This window comes from Quercus robur, chromosome 2, assembly GCF_932294415.1.
Source record: "Quercus robur chromosome 2, dhQueRobu3.1, whole genome shotgun sequence".
NCBI classification, from domain to species: domain Eukaryota; kingdom Viridiplantae; phylum Streptophyta; class Magnoliopsida; order Fagales; family Fagaceae; genus Quercus; species Quercus robur.
Window position 1 is genome coordinate 95,616,493 of NC_065535.1, and position 12,022 is coordinate 95,628,514.

Below are 12,022 nucleotides of genomic sequence, written 5' to 3' on the forward strand. Positions count from 1 at the left end.
TTATTTTGATGGATATTGTCTTAGAGTAATTGTTATTGTGTTGGGTTTCTTGGGAAAATTTCCTATTTGGTTACTTAGAAAATGTTGGGAAAAATATTTTGTTTTTCAGTTTTATTAGAAAATGTGGAATTTTGTTTTTATATTTTTAGTTTTTTGTAATTTTTAGATTTATAAAAAATTAATTTTAAATATTTAAAGTTCTTTTTAGTTTATAAATTGAAAATAACGTGTCATTATTTTATTAGACAAACTAAACAAATGTGGTAATTTTATGTGGCACTTAACAAAAAATATGAACAGAGAGGCTAACAATCAAAATGATATATAACGTCAAGAAGTGAAATCCAAAATTTGAAACTTCATGATATGAAATCCACATATCACCAAACTTCAAGAGTGTGTTCTTCACTTTCTCCAAAAAATTATATATATACATATATCCCAGAAGCCATCCCCACGGGCTTTTGAAATCTTCACCATCCTCAAATACTCTGGAAAAAAAGAATAGAAAAAAAGAGTTGTAATTAAATTTTAGCTAATGCCGGCCCCCACCCCAAAAAAAAGTCATTCAAAGTGTAAAAAACAAAGGTGACAATTTAGTGTAAGAAAACCCACCGATTGATATCATATTTATTGTATTTTGTTTATCTGTTAATATATATATATATATATATATATATATATTGCATAAGCCCCCTTTTTTTTTATTCTTTTAAAAGTCCAAATTTCACTTTCAAATAAAAATATTTTTAATAATCAAATAAGTAGTAAGTATAATTTGGTTAAATTTATGTTTTTATGTAATTGTAGGGACACGATTCTCAAACGGCCCAACAATGACGTTGGGCTCGCACGTGAAGGATCCCTCACAATAAGATTTGTAGAGAGTGGGCTTGAAAGGCTAGCGTTTGGTCACAGGGCGTTGGTCCAAATCGGACTTTAGGGAAACTCAGATAAGAAAAGGCTTCAGCCTGGATATCCAAGCCCTACAGCTTTGTAACTTGAGGGATTGGACTCCTCAGATCATGTCCGAGGAGCACTAATGTCTTTCTCCGGTTACCCGGCGGTGGGTTTTTCCTGGTGGTGTACATATATTGTCCGGGCATTTTCATCCCTGGAGTTTTTCCCAGGAAGTGAGATGGGGCTCCCTTTCTGATTAGTTTATCTTCTTTTTTATACTAGCCTACGTTCGCTGTCCCTCGTCCACGTGTAGGGTCAACTTTTTTAGGACTGCTATTTGTCCCGTCAGTCTAATCCCAGAATTGTTGGGGATGGTTTGATAAAGCCTAAGAATCTGGTTCTGTTAGGTACAGAGTCTTATCTGGGGAGAGTAATAAGGGTAACTTACCTAAGATATTTTAGATCTTCTTACCAATTTTCCTTTACCTCTTTTTTACCCCTCTTCTTAAGGGAGCTTTGGGTCGGCCGAGGACTAAACCGTCCTCGGCTGCGTCTCTGGGCCATCTTTGGCCTTATATTTTTTAAGTTTTGGGCCATAACTTTTTTCGGCTTGGGCCTGTGGACTCTCCATGAGCAAGTGGGCCTGGCCCATAAATTATTGGGCCCCACAATAGCCCCTCAAAACCCTGCTGTCCAACATCTTGGTTGGAAAGGTGGGTTTTGGTAATACCGAGCCTTTATTATGGCTCATTTATTTCAGCCCATGACTGACGCGGGCGACTCTTCACCTGCTCAGGGAATGTACCGGTCTACGAGATGTTCCCCTTAATTTGCGCACGATGCCTTTATGCCGTTTGGTTATCCGAAGCGCGTCTTTAATATCTTCCCTCTACGAGACCTCCCAGATCTAACGGTTATTGATAGCGTGGGGAAACGAAACGGATGTATATTTATTTGCAGATTTCCCTGGAGATCTGAATGTATTATGACCCCTTTTCCTCGTCCCCTATATAAAGAGAGAAGACAAAAGCTGTTTTTATCATACTTGAATCCCTCATATTCCTTCCAGAGTTCACTTCTTCCCTCTGGTTATACCTTATCCGATAATACGTTCAGCACAGTTGTCAGCCATGAATAAACCATTCCATTCCCAAAAACACCATGTCTTAATAAAGCTCGAGATAGCTCGGTCAGGGCAAGGATGGCGGAGACTCAAAATTTGTCTCCCCTTCCTTTTAGCCAAAATCCGAAGCAGGGACTCGTCACATCTCACTTTCGGTGTGACTGAGTCAAAAACATCCATTATCACCACCATCCGCTCTCTCATGAGCATATCTAACATGGCACCAGTGTGTTAGGAGTCAGGACTGGGGCAGGGACTAAATGCCCCTGCTTCTTCCTCTCTTCGTTCACTGGCGCCACCCTTTGCTTCTCTTTCTTCTTCTTTCCACCACCAGCTCCATCCTGGTGCTTTTCCTTCTCCCTCTTTTGCTCATTTCTCTTTCTTTTCATTTCTTCCCCATCCTCTTCTTCCTTCTCCTTCATCTTCTTCTTCCTTCTCCTTCATCTTTCTCTTAAGAAGGTTCTTCTCTCTATATAAGCAATACTGAGGTAGAGATTGGAGAGACTTTGAAGACGAGTTTAAAAGACACCTGATTGTTTACTTATCTGCATTGCGGATGTTATAGTTGCTTCGGCAGTTCATCTTTTGTATAGGCTTGTTTAAGCCCCTTTTTGTACGTTGTAATAATTTTTCATATTAATAAAAGTTGCTGTTACTTTACTTCGCATGTTCTGTTTTTATGTTTTTACAAGTTTACAAGCGCTGCTCGGCACAATAATATAGCATTTGAATCAATGACAACTAAGGCTAAAATATTTGCTAATAAAAAGATGTCATCATAACTTTAATAAAATTATTCGACATAGCAATGCCGACCAGTGAGGGACGAAACTCACCTTAAAATTAGCTGAGATGAGGACTAAGTGCTCGATACGGTATAGGAAGTAACTATCCGAGGACATGTCACCCGCCAAATGAACAGTTTCCTTAAGCTAATGAACATTGGGTCATTTCGCCATCTTCTTAACACACTGGCCTTAACCTTTTACAGTATTTGAGCCGAGAACCTTCCCCATCCGAGTAGTTGGTTTCCCCATAGGCTTGAGTCCGAGGACCATGCAAGTCCTAGGTTCTGTCCAAAACTTATGTTTTTCTCAGTACTTGGTTTCCCCATAGGCTTGAGTCCGAGGACCATGCAAGTCCTTGGTTCTGTCCCAAACTTATGTTTTTTCTTTTGTGTACTTGATTTCCCCATAGGCTTGAGTCCGAGGACCATGCAAGTCCTAGGTTCTGTCCAAAACTTATGTTTTTTCTTTTGTGTACTTGGTTTCCCCATAGGCTTGAGTCCGAGGACCATGCAAGTCCTAGGTTCTATCCAAAACTTATGTTTTTCTCAGTACTTGGTTTCCCCATAGGCTTGAGTCCGAGGACCATGCAAGTCCTAGGTTCTGTCCAAAACTTATGTTTTTCTCAGTACTTGGTTTCCCCATAGGCTTGAGTCCGAGGACGATGCAAGTCCTAGGTTCTGTCCAAAACTTTTTGAGTTCAGATTCTCCCTTTCTTCAGGTATTTCACGAGGCGCCGAGCAGGGGTTGTCCTCGGCAATGGCTATTTCTCGGCATGGGCCACAGTCCCTGGGCCCTCATGCAGAGCGGGCCTGGGCCGCGAAGTCACTAAGCCCACGAATTAAGAGGTATCTCTACAGCCTTTGGTCATGCGGTACTCTCTGACGTCCCAATGTTCGAGGTGCGCCTTTACGAGGCTTCTTTAATCTTGTGGTTGCAGTTGACGTTGGAAGTCGAGCCAGAACCATTTTATCTGTAGCGTCCCTTGGGATGCTGCGTGAATTAACTGCCACCACCTTATTCCCTTAAATAAATGGGAGAGATAGTTGCTTTCCCTACACACAACTCCTTCAGCTTCCTCCCAAATCACAGCTCCTATACTCAGTGCTGTCCTCCCTTAGCATAACATGTTTGAGGCGAGGGTTGGGAAGAAGGAACTCTCTCCGCCACGGAAGCGCCGTGCCCTCCTGAGACTCAAAATAGTGAGGTATGGGCACAGGAAGCGTAAGTTCAAGAGAATACTCCATTTCGATCGAGGGGAAAGGGTGTCTCTCCCTCTTTTAGTCAAAATCCGAAGCAGGTTCTGTTCATGCCAGAATTTTGGTGTGTCAGAAGAAAGATTCTCCGCCATCAGCGCCTTTGCCTTGTGGCAGGCAAATATTTAGAGAAAGCCCCTCAACTTCCAGCTACCTGCACCTTTCCTTCAGCGGTGTCAGGCTCAAGTTGGGTTCTCTCTGCACTTTTTCTTCGAGGTTGCGGGCCCCAGGCTGGGTTCTTTTGCTGCTTGAGTTATGGGCATGTAAAAGCACTGAGGAAGAACGAGGTCTTGAAGCAGTAGCCAACCTCTCTTCTGTGCCACCTCCTCGGCTTTGTTTTATTTTCTTGTATCTTTCCTTTTGATTATGTGGTTAGCTTTAGTAGCCAACCTCTCGTCTGTACTGCTCCTCGGCTTTATTTTATATATTTTTTCTTGTATCTTCCTACTCAATTATGTAGTGAGTTCTGACATAAGCTGATTCCAGCTTTTCATTGTACGCTGTACTATTTCTTTGTTTTAGTAAAAATAGAAATTTATTTACATGTTTTGAGTACTGATCTTTTGGCAACACTACTTTGTGAATGGGTGTGCTCCATGTGTGTGTTTCTTCAAGAATATTTAGAGCAAGATACCTTGAAACATAATCTAACTAACTCTAATTTACCAATACTACCAGGCATTATATCGATAATTCATAGTAAATCAAACTTAGGAAACTAACCGGGGTAACAGTTGAATATTCTGTGATAAGCGTGTGAATACCGTCCAAGACTGGTAATCTCTAAATAATCCATCCGAGCAGTCGACTGGGAAGTAAGGAACTTCGATTGTGCTTTTGTGTACTTGGTTTCCCCATAGGCTTGAGTCCGAGGACCATGCAAGGCCTTGGTTCTGTCCAAAACTTATGGTTTTTCTTTTGTGTACTTGGTTTCCCCATAGGCTTGAGTCCGAGGACCATGCAAGGCCTTGGTTCTGTCCAAAACTTATGGTTTTTCTTTTGTGTACTTGGTTTCCCCATAGGCTTGAGTCCGAGGACCATGCAAGGCCTTGGTTCTGTCCAAAACTTATGGTTTTTCTTTTGTGTACTTGGTTTCCCCATAGGCTTGAGTTCGAGGACCATGCAAGGCCTTGGTTCTGTCCAAAACTTTTTGGGTACTTATTTGCTTTTTTCGCAGGTCAGCCCCTTGGCCATGACTGGGAGAGCTGATTTGAGGTCGGAAGCCCCTAGAGCTGCCCGTGCCGTTGGCACTACAGGATGTAAGCCCTGGCACCAGTTTATATCGGAGCGATAACTGCAGATCACCGGAGATAGGAAAAACTCGCGAATCTCTGCTTGCTAGAGAGTTGACTCATGCGCCACCCGTGCCAACGCGCAAGCCTCCCCACAGACGGCGCCAATTGTAGGGACACGATTCTCAAACGGCCCAACAATGACGTTGGGCTCGCACGTGAAGGATCCCTCACAATAAGATTTGTAGAGACTGGGCTTGAAAGGCTAGCGTTTGGTCACAGGGCGTTGGTCCAAACCGGACTTTAGGGAAACTCAGATAAGAAAAGGGTTCAGCCTGGATATCCAAGCCCTACAGCTTTGTAACTTGAGGGATTGGACTCCTTGGATCATGTCCGAGGAGCACTAATGTCTTTCTCCGGTTACCCGGCGGTGGGTTTTTCGTGGTGGTGTACATATATTGTCCGGGCATTCTCATCCCTGGAGTTTTTCCCAGGAAGTGAGATGGGGCTCCCTTTCTGATTAGTTTATCTTCTCTTTTATACTAGCCTACGTTCGCTGTCCCTCGTCCACGTGTAGGGTCAACCTTTTTAGGACTGCTATTTGTCCCTTCAGTCTAATCCCAGAATTGTTGGGGATGGTTTGATAAAGCCTAAGAATCTGGTTCTGTTAGGTACAGAGTCTTATCTGGGGAGGGTAATAAGGGTAACTTACCTAAGATACTTTAGATCTTCTTACCAATTTTCCTTTACCTCTTTTTTACCCTTCTTCTTAAGGGAGCTTTGGGTCGGCCGAGGACTAAACCGTCCTCGGCTGCGTCTCTGGGCCATCTTTGGCCTTATATTTTTTAAGCTTTGGGTCATAACTTTTTTCGGCTTGGGCCTGTGGACTCTCCATGAGCAAGTGGGCCTGGCCCATAAATTATTGGGCCCCACAGTAATTATTCCAAAATTGTATTTACTTTTTATGAGGATTAAATGAAGAATTTAAGATCCTATTAGCCTGTATTATTTTTTTATTATTATTATTTTTTCTAAATTAAAATTTTTTTTTTCTATATTTTTTTTGCGGTTAAACAAGCATATAATATTAACTAGTGAATAATAAGTTTGTTACAAAAATGCTCGGCTTTGTTATTAGCCAGCAAACTTTCCACCATAAGCTCGAGTCATTCAAAAAGAGGTAATTTGGTATAAGATTAGCCTTCATTTTAGCTAGTCTTCAGCATAGTTATTAGCTTCCCCATACACATGCGCCACTGTGCAGTTAGTGAAAGTCCTCATTAGGCTCTTGCAATCATTTAAGAGTGTTTCTAACATAAGGTTAAAATTGACAAATTAGAAAGTAAATACACAAGAAATTTTGCATCCATTTCTACAAAAATATTATCTATGCCCAATTGTCGAGCCAGATTTAGACCATCCCTGAGTGCTCGTACTTCCACCATATTACTAGAGGTTTTACCAAACTTCCTCGCAAACCCAACAATCATCAAAGAATCCAACCTCCTCCAGCCTTCTTTGGATTACCAAAAAAGGACCCATATGTATTAATTTTCACCCAACCCGGTTGAGTCCTTGCTCCATTTCACCTGGATTTGAATTCAATTCGACTTACTAGGGTTGTTTGGTACAATGGCATAGAACTCAGCTCCCTTCTTTATGCAGTGTGAACAGGTACTGGGGTTTATTCTCCCAGTTTGGAATACAAACTTATTTATTTCGAGCCAAATTAACCAAATAGCTTGAGGGAATACAAGTTTCCAAGGAATACGGGGCTGTGATAGGAATTCAGCAGAGACACAGTTATATTTTTAGCCAATCCACGAGAGGGAGCCCATAAAACTCCTTATTGGAACCATTAACGCCCAGGCCCCTCCACACTTTCCTTGCCTCCAAGCGTTCTCTTAAAACATGGATGATTGTTTCAGGAGCCATTCCACAGAGTTCACAGGTCGTTTTAAGATTAAAACCCCTTGAACCAAGAACTTCACGGCCGGATAGGAATACTGAGATGAGAGAATAGCCAAAGAAAGAATTTAATTCTTGGCGAAGCAGTAGCTTTCCACACCCACAGACAAGGAGCAGTATCAAGGTTCAAGGGATAAAAACCTTTAGCAATCAGGTCGGCCGAAGTGAGAGAGAAAGTCCCATCCTTAGAGAAAGCCCAGACAATTAGATCCTCCGTCGGATTTGAAGTAAGAGGAATGCCTTAAATTTTATTCCCTGTAAAATGCTATCTGGGAGGGTAAAAGAACTTCCATCAACATTTGAAAAAACACCTTCACAGAGATGTTTCCTTCTCCTTCAGCAAGCAGTCCTTCAATTTGCTTCCTGAGAGGCCCAGATACGTTTCCTCTTTGACTAACTCTGGATGGAGTTAGGTATTTTCTAATAAGCATTTGAGCCCAAGGTATGCAGAACTTGAAGCTATCCTCCAGCAAAACTTTGCCAAAATTTCATCGTTGTATTCACGACTAGGCAAGTATTTTTTTTTTTGAGTTTCTTGGCGAATGACTAGGCAAGTTGGATCCGTGGTGATTTGACAGGCTTTTGGCCATCGCTATTGAAATTATTATTTTATTTTGTAGTGCAAAAATAAGTACAAAAATAAGGATGAGTGGGTAAACTACTTGCTATTTGAATTTTGCGCAGCAACTTCAAAGAGAATATATATTATACCAAAAAGAAAAGAAAAGAAAAAAATCATGTAAAGTTGTAAACAAAGAAAGATAGCGGGAGAGGCGTAATAGCAAAAGCAGAACCTGTTCAGCCAAAAAAAAAAAAAAAAAGGTTTTGCACCGCCTAGTGTCTTTCTTGAGAGCCATGTACGCCACCACTTTCACCCTGTGGCCTGTTTCATTTTCTTCGTGGTCCATTGAAAGCGGAACGATCCGACCTGTTTGACAGTGAAACAAACGTCTTTTCAACAATTTAATTTTTTTTTTAAATAAAAAAGGAGTCTTCAGATAGCAAGAGCAATACCATATATATTATTGAGGTCTTAATAAAGGTTATCAATTTGGGTACAAGCACAACAACTCAAATCACTTAATTCATGTCAAATATAATATGAAGTCACTAGTGGCTCCACATGGAGTTCAGGGTGGCCACAGGATTACTTGACTTGGTAAAATATTAATTATTAATTTATTATATATAAAATTTAAAAATTTTATTATCCTTAAAAATATTTATGACTACCCTAAATTTTGTTAGGGTCAACATAATTAATTTTTGGACCAAATTTGATAACAAACTTGATTATAGACTAAGACTACAAATCCACTCAATATTTTTTTTTTTTATTAGATGTGAATTATAACAAATTCACAATTGAATTACATTTTTTTCTTATATCTTCCATATTTGCAAAATTTTAAAAAGTTAAAGATCAATATCTATGTCATCAATCAAATCTTTAAATTTTGAGTTTTTGTAGTCTAAATTACATAAAAATTTAAGTTTATGAATCAAATAGTAAATAACATCCGATTAACATGAAATTTGACATATGTTTTAAGAACATGCAATTCAACAGTTAGATTTTCAAAATATGTAATTATGTTAATTTGTTTAGTGCAAGTTGTAGTCTTAGGCTACAACTAAGTTTGTAGCTAAACTCAGGGACAGAACCAGGATTCGAACTTGAGGGGGCCAAAGCTTAAAACCAAAAAAAAAATTATGAAAATAAAAACTAACATCTATTTCATATTCAACAAAATACTATATACAAAATAAGTATTTCTTAAATATTTCATATTATAAAAACATCAACAAAGTATAACATACAAAATAAGTGTTTCTTAAACATTTCAACATATTATCAAAATGGAAGTCAACGCTATTTTAAATCTCTAAAGTCGTCTATTATTGATTCTGTACCAAATTTTGCAGTAATCTCATTTTCAATGTACAAAATCAAAGACTTAAATCACAACCACACAAAAAATTAAATTAAATCACAAGAGACAAACACAATTTCATATATATAATATATTGGCCACACAGCCCACACTATACAAAGTGACAAAGAGAGAATTTAATGGCCCAGTACCAAAAACTTTTATAATCATTGTCTAACATATATTTCGATCAAATAATGCCTCCCATGTATATTTCATCTATCTGCTTCTATGAAAAGAATGATGCATACTCAAAATTTAGCATTAATAGTGCTACCAAATCTAGTGCACTCAAACAATCATTGGTCTCAAGCACAAACACAATTTCTTATATATACTAGTGTTTTTTTTTTTTTTTTTAATTTTTTTTTTTATAAATTTGGGGGGGGGTGGCGCGGGGGCATGGCCCCCCTCTGCCCTACTGTAGGTTCGTCCCTAGCTAAACTTTGTCTTTAAATTTTGTCTCCCTTAACAATATAGTAAGTCATTACAAACAACTTTTCTCCAAAAAAAAAAAAAAAAGTCATTACAAACAAAAGAAAAATCCCAATAAATTTGTTATCTAACTAAAATTTTGAAAGAGATATAACTTGTAACATTGATAATAAGATTATCATGTAAAGATTTCAAAATATGAAAATTTGTAGAATAAAATTGTAAGACTTTATGTATATTTTGTGTGTTTTGGTCAATATGTAGAGTTATCTTTTTATTAAATTTTGATCAATAATGAGTAATGATCACCCTAAAAAAATATTTTTGGGCAACATAAAGCTATATAAAAACTTTAGAGCATCCACGACAGATGTTCTATAAAAAATGTCATTTTGACATACCAAAAGTTTACTTTATTATTTTATCACATCATTTTACAACATCTCATTTATCAGATATTTTATCATTTAATTCTATATATTAAAATAATATATTAACTCCTCCCACCATCATCATCGTCAAACACAACAATAACAGCGGCAGAGAAATGAAAGAGAGAGAAAAGAGAAAGTAAAAAAGGATGAGAGAGAAATGAATAAAAAATTATTTTTTTTAGTATTCTTGTTCGTACCGTTCCATTTTGGAACGGTACTGTTTACGTGTGGCAAAAATTATGAGATTTAGAACATCTAATAAAAGAAATTTTTTGATATTTGATGTACCAAATATTTTACATTTGACACATTTAACATATCTGTTGTGGATGCTCTTACCACCAAACTGGCCTACATGCATAACGTACTTTTTTTTTGAAAATCATGCATAACGTACTTTATTGGTCAACAATTTCCAATCTCCAATCTGAAAAATTGTCCACATACTTAGGACTTTGGAGTTTATAGACTCAGCATACTTTATTAGAGCATCCACAGCAGTGGAGCTAAATTTTTAGCAATTTAGCTCCACCAAAAGTTACTTTATCTATTTTACCTACACACATACTGCAGCAGTGGATCTATTTTAGCTTTCAGCATAATAAAATAATATAAACATCACAATAAAATATTATAACCACTACAATAAAATAATATATTTCACTACCAAAAAAATATTACACCACCAACCTCAACCACCTCTACCATCAACCACAGGCACCACCACCACCAACACCACCACCACCACCACCACTACCGGCAGTCCACAGCAAAAAAAAAAAAAAAAAAAAACCACAACAAGCACAAGCCCACTGCCACAAACACAAACACAAACATAAGCCGACTTGTATCATTGCTGGGCAGCGAGGAGTGGATGGTAGAGGTGGGCGCTGGGTTGGGCTTCGATCGGCGATCGGCGATCGGCGCTGGGCAGCGAGGAGTGGTCGGTGCTGGGCTGGGCTTCGATCAGCGATCGGTGCTGAGAAGTGGTCGACGTTGGGCTGGGCTTCGATCGGCGATCGGCGCTGGGCAGTGAGGAGTGGTCGGCGCTGGGCTTCGGAGGACTGAGCAGAGAGGGTGGTTTGATTAAAATGGAGGACTGGAAGATGAAGAAAGAGGAAGAAAGAAGTGACACCGGAGAGAGAGAGAGAAAAGAAAGAAAAAGGAAAAAATATTTTTTTAATAAAAGAAGAGAGAGAAATTTAATATAATAATATTTTTTTCTTTTAGATGTGATGAACAGTGCACATCTATTTATAGATGTGCACTGTAGCAATGGAGCTAAATTTTTTAGATTTAGCTCCACTGCTGCAGCAAGGTTTTTGTGTTTGTGGAGCTAAATTTTAGCATTATAGCATTATAGCTCCACTGCTGTGGATGCTCTTACGTCTTGTAAAATCTCAATTCTCATAACAGGTTGGTCCCATAAGTGTCGGACCTACGGAAGCGTTGAATAAAAATGGCGCAGTGACACAAATAGTTGTATTTGACCTTTTGACAAGAAAGTACATCCTATGCTCAAGAGCCTATAGTAGGATTGTGAATCTCAAATTTTGGAGAAAAACTCACTCATAAGGTTCGTTTGGATTGAGCTTATTTTTGCTGAAACTAAAAATTGAAACTAAAAACACGGTAGCAAAATAATTTTTAAATGTGTGAATAGTATTGTGAGATCCATTTTTAATGAAAAAGTTGCTGAAAAGTGAAAGTGTACTGTTCATAGTTGACTTGGTCAAATAATGCGGCTGGGAAGAAAAAAAAAAAAAAATCAGAAAACGCAGCCCATACACACTGTATTTGTTTTTGCTTAATCCAAACGGGCACATAGTATTCATACACACTGTATTTGTTTCCGCTGAATTCAAACAGGCACATAGTATTCATACACATTGTATTTTTATAAACTGAAAATGTGCTCATGTTTACATTTAAAGCACATTGTGTGAAAGAAACAC